General features: G+C 39.4%; 1 protein-coding gene across 1 annotated transcript in view; it reads right to left on the reverse strand.

Annotated features, from left to right (window-relative positions):
* The window catches only part of IQSEC1 (IQ motif and Sec7 domain ArfGEF 1), a 685,037-nt gene that overhangs the window by 322,322 nt on the left and 349,318 nt on the right, over positions 1–13,397 (reverse strand). The gene's annotated exons all lie outside the window — the stretch shown is intronic.

The raw sequence follows: 13,397 nt of genomic DNA on the forward strand, positions 1-13,397 counted from the left end.
AAATTTAATATAAACCACTTAAAGTACAGTACATTTTCCATAACAATATGTGAGGATGAGAGAAAAAAATCAAGACATGAATTTCCATATTTTGGGCCACATTATCTCTATAAGTACTGTATCATGTTACAGATCTATGATGTTGAGTGAGTAGTTTTGTACAAAATTGCCAAAGGATTCAAAATAGTATGTGATAGCAACAGCAATAGTCTAGATTCTTATACCATTACAACAAATTTTCTTAGGTGAGAGCAACGACTGCTGGTGACTCCTTCAAGTCAATTGGCTCCTGGCATACAGTATGCCACCAGACATGTGGTTCTATGCACGCAGCAGTGCCCTGAGAAAGTAAAGAGGCTTGACTCATATGTAACAAAGATCAATTTCAAAGTTAATTTTTCTCTTAGCAGGTGAAGAGACTAACCTGTCTGCCCTGAGGAAGGCCAGATGGCGGTGAAATATAGGCTATTCACCTGCTAAGGAAAGAATAAGCTTTAAAATGGATCTTCACTGTATGTTAGTCACGCATCTTTAGCTTCTGATTAGTGCAGTGTGCATGTCACAAAGTGTTTTAGGGAATACAGTTTTAGGCAGATTCCTTATCAAGTTTGCTCCTGTACTGTAGATAAAAACAGTAGGGCACTTTTTCTAACATGAGTTGAGTCACAACTGTGACTCAGTGATTCTCAGTTAGTGTCTTCATTCAGACACTGATGTTAATACAGCACTAGTCTGCCTTTATTTAGGGCATATTTGTAGGAGGTCTGAGTCATTGACTACTAATGCTGCATTTCTGAAGTGAAAAGTTGAGCTAATAGTCAGCACACAAAATCATTCTATTCTCTGAGCTGAAATGCATTTTCTGCTGTGCCAGGCACACTTTGCGGAGCATGGCTAAATACATTTGAATGCATAATTATGATTCACTTACCAATTCAGCAGTTTTTATGTTTAATTTTTAAAAGGCAGTTCTCTTATGAAAAGGATCTACCTCAATATGGCACCTCCTTACTCAAATCAACTGCTGGTGTGTATTCAGAATCATATTGGCTGACTTTAGGGGAAAAAAGCTATGTTTTGATTACTTTTTACTCCTCTTAGTGCTGCAAAGCCGTAACAGCCATGGGAGAGCAAGCTGGATTGGATTCTGATTCATATATTTCAGAAAGGTTGCTAACTGAGTCGCAGTTCCAGAATCAAATTCTGCCCTCACTTCTACCTGTGCAACCCCACTGAAGGCAAGAAAGGTGCAAAGGGGTGACCCAGGGCAGAATTTGAGAACACTGAGGTAGCATGGGTGTAAATGAGGGAAGAATTTGACCCACCAGAATTTTTACTGGTAACAATGCTTGAGCCAGAAAGTACACAGCTTGACATTCAGCTTGCAGGATGAATATACAAGGCTGACAGTAAAAATGAACAGACAAGGTCAGTGAGATATTATCTCTTATCTGATCAACTTCTGTTGGTGAGAAAGACAAGCTTTCAAGCTTAGACAGACTTCTTCTTCAGGTTTGGGACACTAACTGAGGCTATGGCTACACTAGAAAGCTTACAGAGGTGCAGCTGCACAACTGTAAGCTCTCTAGTAGAGCCACTCTAAACCTGTTGAGAGAGCTCTCCTGTTGAGTAAATTAATCGACTCCCAGTGAGCGGTGGCAGGTAAGTCTGCAGGAGAAGCTCTCCCGCTGACATAGCACTGTCCACACCTACGCTAAGGTCGGTGTAACGTATGTGGCTCAAGGGAGTGGCTTATTCACATCCCTGAGCGACATAAGTTATATAAACATAAGTGGTCATGTAGCCATAGCCTCAGAGTATCCCTGCTAAATACCTAACCCCGTCTAGACAGCGCTATGTCGGCAGGAGAGCTTCTGCCACCAACATGGCCATTGCCTCTCGGGGCGGGGGATTAACTACACTAACATGAGAAGCTCATCCATCAGTGTAGGCACCACTACAGTTCCTTATAGTCCCAAAAGTGTATCTTTGACTTCAAAGTCAGGAATCCCTCTTAATTTTTCAAGTGTTCATCCATTTTCTTACTAAAAAGGCCATCACACTCAAAAAGGAGGTCCTCAACTTTAAACCTAGTGTCTTTAGGCAGAGAAGATGATCTCAACCATGCATGTCTTAATGTAACAGCAGATGCTAATGCCCTGGCTGCAGAATCAGAAATATCAAAAGAAGCCCTGAGAGCATGTTTTGCCACATTCTGACCCTCTGTCAGGATACCACTGGCAAATCTGATTGTCTGATAAGTCCTGAATAAATATAGCCATATTTTCTGCACAGATGAAACTGGTAGTTGGACATTGCCACATGGTAATTAGCTACCCTAATATCAAGTGGCGAAAAGGAGAAAACTTTCCTTCCAAGGGCATCCAATTTTTCCCCATCTTCTGTCTGGAACTGCAATTGGAAGAAACTGAGGTGGTAGAGGGCACAGTGCCCTCTTTTATACCAGTCCCCTCAGAATGCGTGCAAACACTGAAGGGAGGGATGGGAGAGAGGGCCTGGGCACTACAGCAGGCACTGCTTGGAGAAGGTTCCACCATTAGCTGCACCAGTCAATGCAAAACAAGGCTTAATTTGAGTTTAGGTGAAGAGTTTGGGAACATTTCCTTTTATTGAAACTGATGCACTGATCTTATAAAAATCACTACACTTGGGGAAAAATAACTTTTTATAAAAACCAATAAACGATGGCAGAGGAAAGTGAGATCTATTTTCTATCAAAACAGAACAAATTAGCTAATCAAGGGATAACATAAGTGACTGCTGGAATTGGTAATGGAGAAGATAAGGCATACAAATGTAGCTTTGTCAAGAAGTTCTGAGAGCACTGGCTAATAAGTGAAGTCTTCCCTTCTCCCTTCCCCCTTTGTTTCTCTCCTTAACAAGAGATTCTGTGGAATTACTACATAAGATATGCAGTAACGTCTTGAATTGTATAGTGAAGGCCACTCAGATTTACAGCCAATCCAGCATACTTCAGAACTTAAATCAATAGGATTTTAGTCAAAGCATAATTCTTCAATAACTAGAAGAACATTCCTGTTGCCTTTGAAATTCTATTTTTTAAAAATAGAACAGATTTTCTGAATCTCTTTACAAATAATGCTTCTCATCGCCATTTCTGTAACTTCAAACATCATATTCCACTAATTATAAAGGTCATTCAAAGAAAACTAGTATCAGAGGGGTAGCCGTGTTAGTCTGGATCTGTAAAAGCAGCAAAGAGTCCTGTGGCACCTTATAGACTAACAGACGTATTGGCGCATGAGCTTTCGTGGGTGAATACCCACTTCGTCGGATGCAAAGAAAACTAGACATTCAATGGAAACTACTCTTTGGGTGAGGGGTGGAAAGTCAGGTAGTTGAAAAATAGGCTGAATTTTATAAATATGTACATTGCCCGTTTAAAAGATTAAGATGAACTAGATTAATTTCAATAAACTTTTAAAAACCTGAGTATTTTTTGATATTTTATATCAGTGTCCATTAAAAGTAGGTAGATGAATAAGCTATTCTTAGCTAAAACATATAATATTCCATGAAGCACCACTACATTATAAAGAACTCTTTTCATGAATCAATAATCAGCAAATGCACTGAATTTATAAAGGTTTTGATAAGTCAGATGTCTTAGAATAAAGTGCTGAAGTCATCCAAATTATTATTCCATTGCTGTATCTGCTCCACTTAATCTTAATAAAAGGTAAAGACTCTGAAATGATTAAATCATTTCAGTTCATGGAATCAGAATTAGATTCTGAGAGGATTGACTTCCTTTTCTTTTTGCAGTAGTAGGTACAACATCTTTACTTCAGGTTTTTGTTTTGTCATGTAGTGAATCTAGTATCCGGCAGAGGGCAATGCTTAGCTGTAGAAAACACTGAACAGCTTCTCCATTTCTAAGAAAAAGAAGATCTATGCAGGCAAGCATAAGTACTACTGCTGTGATCAAAATTATGCAGCAAGTATTCTGCTAGCATCTCTTCATTCAGAACATGCCTCAGCTCTATTCAGTTGTTGGTTTCAGTCAGTACTGTAGATATCCACAATAACTGTTTTATCTTCCCACTAAAATGGAGAGGGCAGATTTAAGAAAAATATGTGCAATAACGATGCAAAGGCCCCCAGTATTCGCATCCAGATGATACTGTATTCAGTGGTTCAGCTAGTCATATGACATTGTGATCTTCAAATCCAAATATTAGCCACTCCACACAACACATATCCCAGAGACTGCTCCAGGACATATCAGGACAACTCAAGGTGATATCTCAGAGTGGGGTCAGTGTTCTTCTGGTCCTTCCAGGGGTCTGCAGGTTCTTTGCAGCCAGGAGCGGCTCTATGTATTTTGCTGCCCCAAGCACGGCAGTCAGGTGGCTTTCGGCGGCGCGCCTGTGGGAGGTTCGCTGGTAACGCGGATTCAGCGGCATGCCTGCGGGAGGTCTGCCGGTCCCGCGCCTTCAGCGTACCTGCCGCCAAATTGCCGCTGAAACCGTGGGACCGGCGGACCTCCCACAGGCATGCCACCGAAGGCAGCCTGACTGCCGTCCTCACGGCGACCGGCAGGCAGCCCCCCACGGCTTGCCGCCCCAGGCATGCGCTTGCTGCGCTGGTGCCTGGAGCCGCCCCTGTTTGCAGCCCCCCCACTGATGCCCAGAGCAAGAAGTTGCAGGGGATTTTCTTCTCTCCCTTCCCTGGAAGTAGGGTGACTAGATGTCCTGATTTTATAGGGAGAGTCCTGAAATTCGGGGCTTTGTCTTATATAGGTGCCTATTACCCCCCACCCCCGTCCCGATTTTTCACACTTGACATCTGGTCACCCTACCTGGAGGCCTACGTGAAGAGAAGTGTTCAACTCTAACATTCAAACCCTGCTAGATCAGAGCTGGGAGCTATATTGGCTCTTTTCATTCAGATGGAATGGGCCCTGGAAATCTGCAGCACAAATCACAGTTACAAATATCTGGGCAGGTTCTAGTGGCTGTACATAGTCAGTATTCATGCTGTTTAGGACATTAAATATTTGATTTCCCTACCCACAATGACCAATTCAAGGCCCAGCATTCTTAAATCTCTTGAAAATTTAAAACATAGTGGAAATGTAGATATGGTAATTGAAGGTGTTTGTGATCAAACTTGCTAACCCTTGATGGCTCAAAATATTTAGCTTTGCTAATTACAATGCCTGAGGATTTCAAAGGGGCCTTAGGGAGCCAGGCCCATAACTCCCTTTGAAATCCTCCCCCTAAATTACTACAGGAAAACATGTCCGTTAAAATTATTTCCTGTATTTTAAGAATTGACATTTTGCACAATGTTTTTCTCTTAAAATTTCTGAGAATGATCAGCATTTCATATAGTTGTGAAGGTGTCAGGATAAAGCAATAGCTGATCGTCTGAATCATTATTTAAGCAACTTTTAATAGGGTCCAGATGTATAGGATATGAGAAAAGAGCTAAGCTCTGAAAAAGAGAACAGATTGCCAAGGACTCAATTTTGACTTGGAGACAATGAGAATCACCTCTTTATGGGCCTAACTCCATGTCCATTCAAGCTGGTGGAAAAACTTCCATTGACTTGAGTGGATTTTAGATCAGGCTCTGCAAGAAAACTTTAGCAATGGAGAGATCAATTATTAATTTTATTTTTCTATGATCAATTTGGTATTTCCATTTAGGAAGTGCCTTATTATGTTAGCCAGGGTCACTATTTTTTGGCCCCTGAAAAAACGCAATATTCTTGTGTTTCTTACTGTGACAGATAAAGTTAATGTGCCAGAAAGTTTGTGTGAGCTTGGTGCTTTTCATCACGCTTGATGAGCAGTGACTTCCATACTGGTGCTTTCATCTTGTTTCAGAGTGGAAGCAGTGCTGTTTTAAAGGGCTCCATCCTGCATAGTGCTGATTGCCCTCATTTCCCATTGAACTCAATAGTAGCTGGGGGTGAACAGCATTTTGCTGGATCAAGCCCTAAAAGAAACACAAACATCTAAAAGTACAGAAATTATTCCACGTACAAAAGTGTAACATAGAACATAGGAAAGTATCTAAAAAACCCATGATTTCTATTGCTTTTAATGCAATATTTTGTTTTTGTTCTTAGACATAACTTATTTACTCAGGGAAGCTTTATTCAGCTGAGATACAACATCTGGTTTTTTAAGTGAAGTGCTATTTACTTTTTAATTTTTTCAGAAAACAACTATTACAGCAATATCAAACCCAGAAGTGCCTAAAAATGCAGCTGTGTTAAGAGATTCACAACTTCCAATGATTTAGGACTAAAAACTAAATAGATTAAGTAAATATTATTTTATAAATCAGATTAAAATTTGCCCCTCATCTAAGTTTGGGGGACCCTCGAGTATGCTGAGACCACACGGCACACTGATATTTATAGCAATATTCAAGTACGTCATAATGCATGCATATCTCCAAGGAAACATGGTCCTATTATCATGTTTCATATGTCAGTGACCAGTGCTTTCCAATATATGAGAAAAAACAAAGTGATAGATTTTCCTTCACTACAGCCTCTGCTAACCCGTTTGAAACCTCCTCACATTGTTAAGAAGCTGTAGCTTCTCGTCCATAGAATCCACTTGTAATTGCTCCACTGACTGCAATGATTTTGAGCCCAGGGGAAATCTGATCATATCTCAGAGATTTTGGCTTCAGTGAAGTGTGTACAGCTTCTCTGTTAAAACTTCAAAACACAGAGCTGGGAGATAAATGTACTATGCAGGCAAGCTGGCAGATATGACAGTTAACTCACTAAAAAAAAAATGAGAGAGAGATCAGTTTAACAATAATATATAAATGATTTGAAAAAAAATTGGAGAATGGCAGGTAGGATGCTAGGTGAAAACTAGATCATTGATAATTTGGATGAAGCTTTTATTTTTCTGAAGAATTTACAATACTTATACAAATAAAAATGTTAAAAAGCCTACTCTGTGATTGAGATAGTACTGGAATTATAAATCTTATTGTTGTTTCTCATTACCTGGCTTTGCTCCTCATTTTGTCTTGTAGCAGATCACTTGGGTTTGGGTTTTTTTATACACACTTGCTAAACATACCATGGTGTGAATTTGGTGCCTATGAAAAGTGTTGGGAGCAAAGGGATATTGCCTGACAGAAGCCTGCTATAATTTTCCAAGAGTCTGTTCTGATAATGTTTAACATCTTAAGCTTAAGCAGAACTAAGCATGTGTAAGAAATTGCATAGTAATCATGTTTGATGTTGCACATGTGTAAAAAAGATGCCACATAATTGTGTTTGTGAAGAAAATAAAAGATACAGTATCCACAAAGCTAGAAGAAACTGGTTTGAACTAACTCAAAACCTGTATTGACAGGGGAGAGTTAACATGGAAATGAGAGGCCTACACAGATGTATAAGAAAAGATAACACAAGCTATAAATCAGTCAGCCTAAACAAAGTGAAGCTGAAGCTGCGAATTGTCAGGTGCTGGAGGTGACTGTGAGGTATCATCCTGATGAACTTCCCACTGGTGAGTAAGTGATTATTATATACTACTCTTTTACCTTAATAAAAAGGGGTTAGACCCATCCGCTGAGAAGTGAATTTCAGTCCAACAACAAAAAAATTATCGGCAGCCTTGGAGACTGCTGTTCTGCACCTACCTACAAGACACGTAAAGCACTGTAATAATATAAGCTTCCCCAATGTGTTGCAAGGTGACAGCCAGAAAGAGTTGAGCTTTGCCCAGTCATGAATGCGGATTCTGCAGGGGCCTCACTTTTGTGCCAGCTATGTGATTGCGCCTCTGTAACATGAGTTGCAGGCTGAGTCAACACTTGTCCACAGTAGGATGTTCTGGCACAGCCCCAAAAAGCAACAGTAGCCACAGTTGAGGGACCCTTGTTGAAAGACAGGGTGAGAGACAGGTCGGAGAGAATATTAGCCCTGTGAGACCGGAGTCTAGTAAGTGTTTTATTAATTTTTCACAAGTTGAATCTGGTTTTGCTTTAAATCAGACGCAGTGCAAGTGAAATCACTCAGCCTGACTGTGTTAGCATCCCACACTTGAAAAAGCCAGTAGGGCCTCTAGAAATAAAAGAGTCACATCCTCTCCAAACCAATTCAATTCTTTGCTTCCACTGAGACTTTCAGCTAAATGGTACGGTGGTATTTTTGATGTGGACATTTGTATGGAAATGGACCAAGATGCCCAACTCATTTCACAAAAGATCAGGAACAAGTTAAATTCAATTACTATCATTCTAGATCAGTTTTGAGCTGGTGAAATAGAGAGATTAAAAGGTTCTGGACCTCATTACAAATTTTCTAACCCATCCCTTTTAAAACTGTGCCCATTCAGTTCCTCAACCAAAATATCTTTAAGCAATTGATTATTTCCTTTATTTAGGAACTTTAACATGAGGAAATCTTGGCCATGGTAACAAATGAAACAGTTAGATAAGGTCACTTAATCATAGTTACAAACAAAATTTTAAAATACATTCACAATCAGAGAGAGAGAGTATAAGCAGGAGCTCACCACAAATGAAACAAAACTGCCTTATGTAACTGGTCAGATTGGAGCTTTCATAATTATTATAAAAATCTTGTTATATAGGGATTAATTATTAAGAAAACAAATTATCCTTATTTTTCAGACAACTGAGGTTGAGCTATGTCTTTCTTGCTGTGCTCTTGAAATAAGAAACCACTGGTCACTGATCTTTACATTAATTATTTCCCTCAATCACTCTAACAAGAATTATCATGAAAATGTTAAGCAGAGATAAATCATTTTGTATTGATGAATCAGAAAGAAACCATTTGGATTTCTTTCAATGCTTAATAATAGTGTATGAATTATCTTCTACAGCTCCTTCCATCCAAAGATCTGAAAGTGCTTACAAACACTACTGAATTAAGCTTCTCAACATCACTGTGAGGTAGGAAAGTATTATCATTCCCTTTTAGTGACAAGGAAACAGAAGCAAAGAGAGAGATTAAATGACTTGCTCAAAGTCAAAGAAAATTGGTGGCAGAGCTAAAAATAGAGTACAGATCTCTCCAACTTCCAGTCCCGAGCTTTAACAACAACTAGAAAATGCTGCCTTCTCCATTAATCCAGTTGCTGGAACACAATATTCTGCAAACACATAGCTAACACCACCATTAGTCTGCAAACCTAATATCTATTATGGATTATGCTCTTGTTCAAACAGTGCTGAATCTGATTTCATCTTTGGCTTGTTAAACAATCCCATATAGAGAAGAAAGCAAATACAAAATCAAAATGAGATGGCAGAATGTATTTTTTTCTCCACATTAATTGAGACCTTTTATTAGCCAGGCAGAATTGTATCTAACTACTTTGCTAAAAATCAGACAACAGATGCTATTTTCTCTTTCCTCGTAAAAATGAATATTTAAGTTAAAAGTTTAAACAGGCACCATTTGAATTTTGCTAGGTGTTAAATTAGATCATTAAAAACAAATAGGAAAATTAAAGGCAGATGCGGAATTTAATTGCCAAATGTTGCTTAAGAAAGCTTATCCATGATTGACTGACATACTGTGTCTCACTAAATAGCTGAAAGTGGAGCTGACCATGGTAAAATTACACGTCAAGAAGGGCTTCCCAAGAGGCTGCTGTAATATGGAAGGAAAAGGAAGCAGGAACAATTAAAAAGGGGAGAGAAAATGACTGCACCACAACTAAAGATGGGGCAGAATTTGTGTGGGCTTACCCAAAGAAGGACAGCTCTGCTTTGTGTGTCGGGGGGGGGGGGGAGGAGAGGAAGGAAGGAAGAAGTTCAGAAACTGCTGCAAAAGGTGCTCGGTGGTCAACTTTGCAGCAATGACTCACCACCCTCCCCCAGGAATGTGCATAAAGGCACAAAACCTGGGTGGGGCAAGTCTCTATGTGAAAGCAGCAAGGAAGCCAGCACCCACCCTCCCTCCCCTAGTAGCCAGCAAGTGGAGGCGAATGGAAAGCTGGATTTGGACCTGCTGTGGGCATTACGCTACTTGCCCCTTTTAAAGGGGGCTGGGAAGGAATTTTTCCCACACCACCAGAACTGGCTTCGGTGGAGTGTGTGTTTTTCGCCTTCCTCACAGTGGGTGTGAGGATGGACCTTTTCTGGTGAATAGAAAAGGTGGTAGGCCATATGTCGCAACTTATTTTGTAATATTGGGCAGATGTTCAGTGCAGGTACTCCATAGGGAGGGCAGCCAGTGACCAGATAATGGCCTGGTAAAGGACTTAAAAGGAGGTACTGGATAAAGAAACAGAACAGGGGAGGGGGTTTGGTGACTCCCATGACCGGTACGGTAGGGAGCCAACCCCCCACTCCATTCTCATAGCCCTCCTTAAGCCTCTTGCAAGGCTGGTGGATGGTAAGGTCCTGCACTGTACACTTTATCTGCCGGGTAGTCCCAGACATCTATATAATAAAGTTGCGGCCTGATTAAAACCTATAACAAGTCTCCTGTCCTTCTTGCAGTATACCCAGACAATGAAAAGGGATGCGTAAATGGAGGACAGGGAAGGAAAGTCTAAGGAAAGGAGCTGTCAATTCCCTGGAAAGCCACAGTTGCCAGGCATTTTAAGTGAAACACAAGTCCACACAACCCACATCACAGGTCATGTTGCTTAATGATCTACTGTAAGATGTAGAGATACTACAGTAATGATACCTGTATAAGAACCTGTATAGAGCAGAAGAGATAGGCCCCCGTAAGAGATAATTAAAGATGTGACCAAAATAATAGATCCTAAACAACAATTTCAGTTGCATTCTGCAATATTTTATTAATTTTATTTATATATTTGTTTGTTTGTTCTGAAGATCTAGCACTTTTAGGCTTGCCTTGCAGAAAATTGACTCTTGTCCCACAACAGTTCAGACAATTTGGGATCTTATAATAATAATAAAATAATGTATGGAGATACACCTATTTCATAGAACTGGAAGGGACCTTGCAAGGTCATCAAGTCCAGTCCCCTGCCTTCACTAGCAAGACAAAGTACTGTCCCTGACAGGTGTGTGTTTTTTTTGCCCCTAATCCCTAAATCGCCCCCTCAAAGATTGAACTCACAACCCTAGGATTAGCAAGCCAATGCTCAAACCACTGAGCTATCCCTCCCCCCAATCTTAGACTTCTAACATCCTATTCACCTCAGTGAGATGTGAAATTCTAGTCAAATTGCAATTATTTAAATGCCAACACTATTAGGATTTTTACTACTGGGGGGCGGGGGGAGGGGGAATACACTCCAAGGACATTTAATGGATAACCCCACAGTACTGTGACATTACAGATTCACAACTAAAAATCACATAAAATCAGGAATCACAAAGGTCACAGTTCCAGCAGCCCAGTTACGATACTCATATCCAATTCAGGCAGCGTTATTTTTAGTTCTATTTTTCTGATTATATGTGAAGCTATGTACAAAACATACTATGCATGAAATTTTGTATTTCCTAACATTTTGTAATCTTAGCTCCGCTGAAATCCTATTTTTTCATTAATGCGGTTTTTGCATTAAAATACTTACCATGTATTATTTTTTCCATTGATTTCAGTGGGACTTAAGGACATACTTGTGTGCTTTGCTGAACTGGGGTTGGAACCCTTACTGGATAAATACAATGTAGCTAAGGAAAGTTGTGGGAAACATAACTCTGAATTCATGACAAGTGTTAAAAAACCTAGATTACAGTGTTGTATTAATGTAGTCATTTGCATTTAATTTCCTTTCTACACAAAAAAGATACTAGCATACTTGGGAACACTTAGTCAAAGGAGAGAAACCTGAATGTTAAAAGTATATTCACATGAGTGCATGCATAGCAAATTCAAATAAATACACATTTGGATATTTTATCCTAATAGATAGCATATTTATTTAAAAGTTTGCATGGTCTGGAACTGTGCCAATGAATTGGCAGAGTCTAGAAATGTTTTTAACAGAAAAAGTTGTGCATGAATATCCAGATATCCAACACCTGCAGCACACTTCCATTGTTAAGGAAAACAGAACTGTTACATATTTGAAGTATGCTACTTTCACCCATTCAAAATGTCTCCATTTTGCAACCACATTCTTTCTCATCTAGAAAAGCATGTCTTCCTCACTATGGGCTATGTCCATGCCAAATCTGAAGTGTTAAGTCTGAGGTGTACAGCCTTATTTTGGGCAAGCAGTATTAAGAAGAGCAGAAACAGTAATGACAACACTTTTTAAAAGAAAAAGAGGTGTTTTAAAAAATATTTTCCATTCTAAATTTGCTAAGCAATTGCCTAAGAACTGTACTCTTCATTGTGTTCTATCACAACACAATAATATGTAAAGCAATGCTCGAAAAAGTCAAGGATATTGTAACCTAAGAACTTGAGGTTAAGAGTTCTGATAGAATTTAAAGCTTACAACCTTCTGTAAGGTTCTCTTTGTCTCTAATGAAAACTATGATACTTTCAACAAAGCTTGGCAGTATGAAAAATACACGAATACATTTCCAGCATGGTGTTTGTGGATTTAGTAACTAAACTCCCGACAACATTAAAGAGGGTCATGTATAGCAAGATGAATATGTAGTACTAAACTTAAGTTTAATGTAATAGTACCATTGGCAGCCTCATGATCCGTAGGGCCCAACCAAGAAGAACTGGGTTGGAAGGTGTTGCCAAGTGCTGATGGATGGGAAGAAATCAGCTGTTGCATGTCTTCCCTCTTTATCTAATTCTCATGGTACAGAAAGAGTATGTAAAATCCACCCCTGTGCAATGCACCAGCACAAGTCCTACGTGCCACTTAAAGCCCATTAACCTCTCAAATGGCTGACACAAGACTTAAGTGGTTCATAGGCCTTGGGCTGGATCTCTACACATAGATGAATTTCACTTGCAGTGAATTGCTGAGGCTACCACAAAATAGATGGGGTCCTGAGCAGTCACTTGCTTTGCTTTAAGTCCTTGACCACATATTCTGAAATAATGTTAGAAGGGGTCTTTCATTATTTTATAGGTAGCTGTGCATACATTAGTGTTAATGGCAGTGATCAGGGCATCTAAAGGAGATTTATACCCCTAAGGATATAAATCTTTGCTACACAAAATGTTAATGTTCTCAGATATTTCTTATGAAGAACATTTTCTAAATCATAAGACATTTCTTTTGTTAATTCTCTACTTTTGAACCTTGCCTTGCAGTTAAAGATTGCAGTTACACATGTTATTTCTCTGTAAATACAAAATAAGAGGTTATTCTTTATTATTTCAATCAATACATTGCCTGTATGTAGTCCAGATGAATAAAAGTTATGAAGGAAAAGTGCTTGCATAAATGCATTAATAAAACTAGTAGACAATCTGAATAGATTTGATCATG

This window comes from Emys orbicularis, chromosome 7, assembly GCF_028017835.1.
Source record: "Emys orbicularis isolate rEmyOrb1 chromosome 7, rEmyOrb1.hap1, whole genome shotgun sequence".
Classification (NCBI taxonomy): domain Eukaryota; kingdom Metazoa; phylum Chordata; order Testudines; family Emydidae; genus Emys; species Emys orbicularis.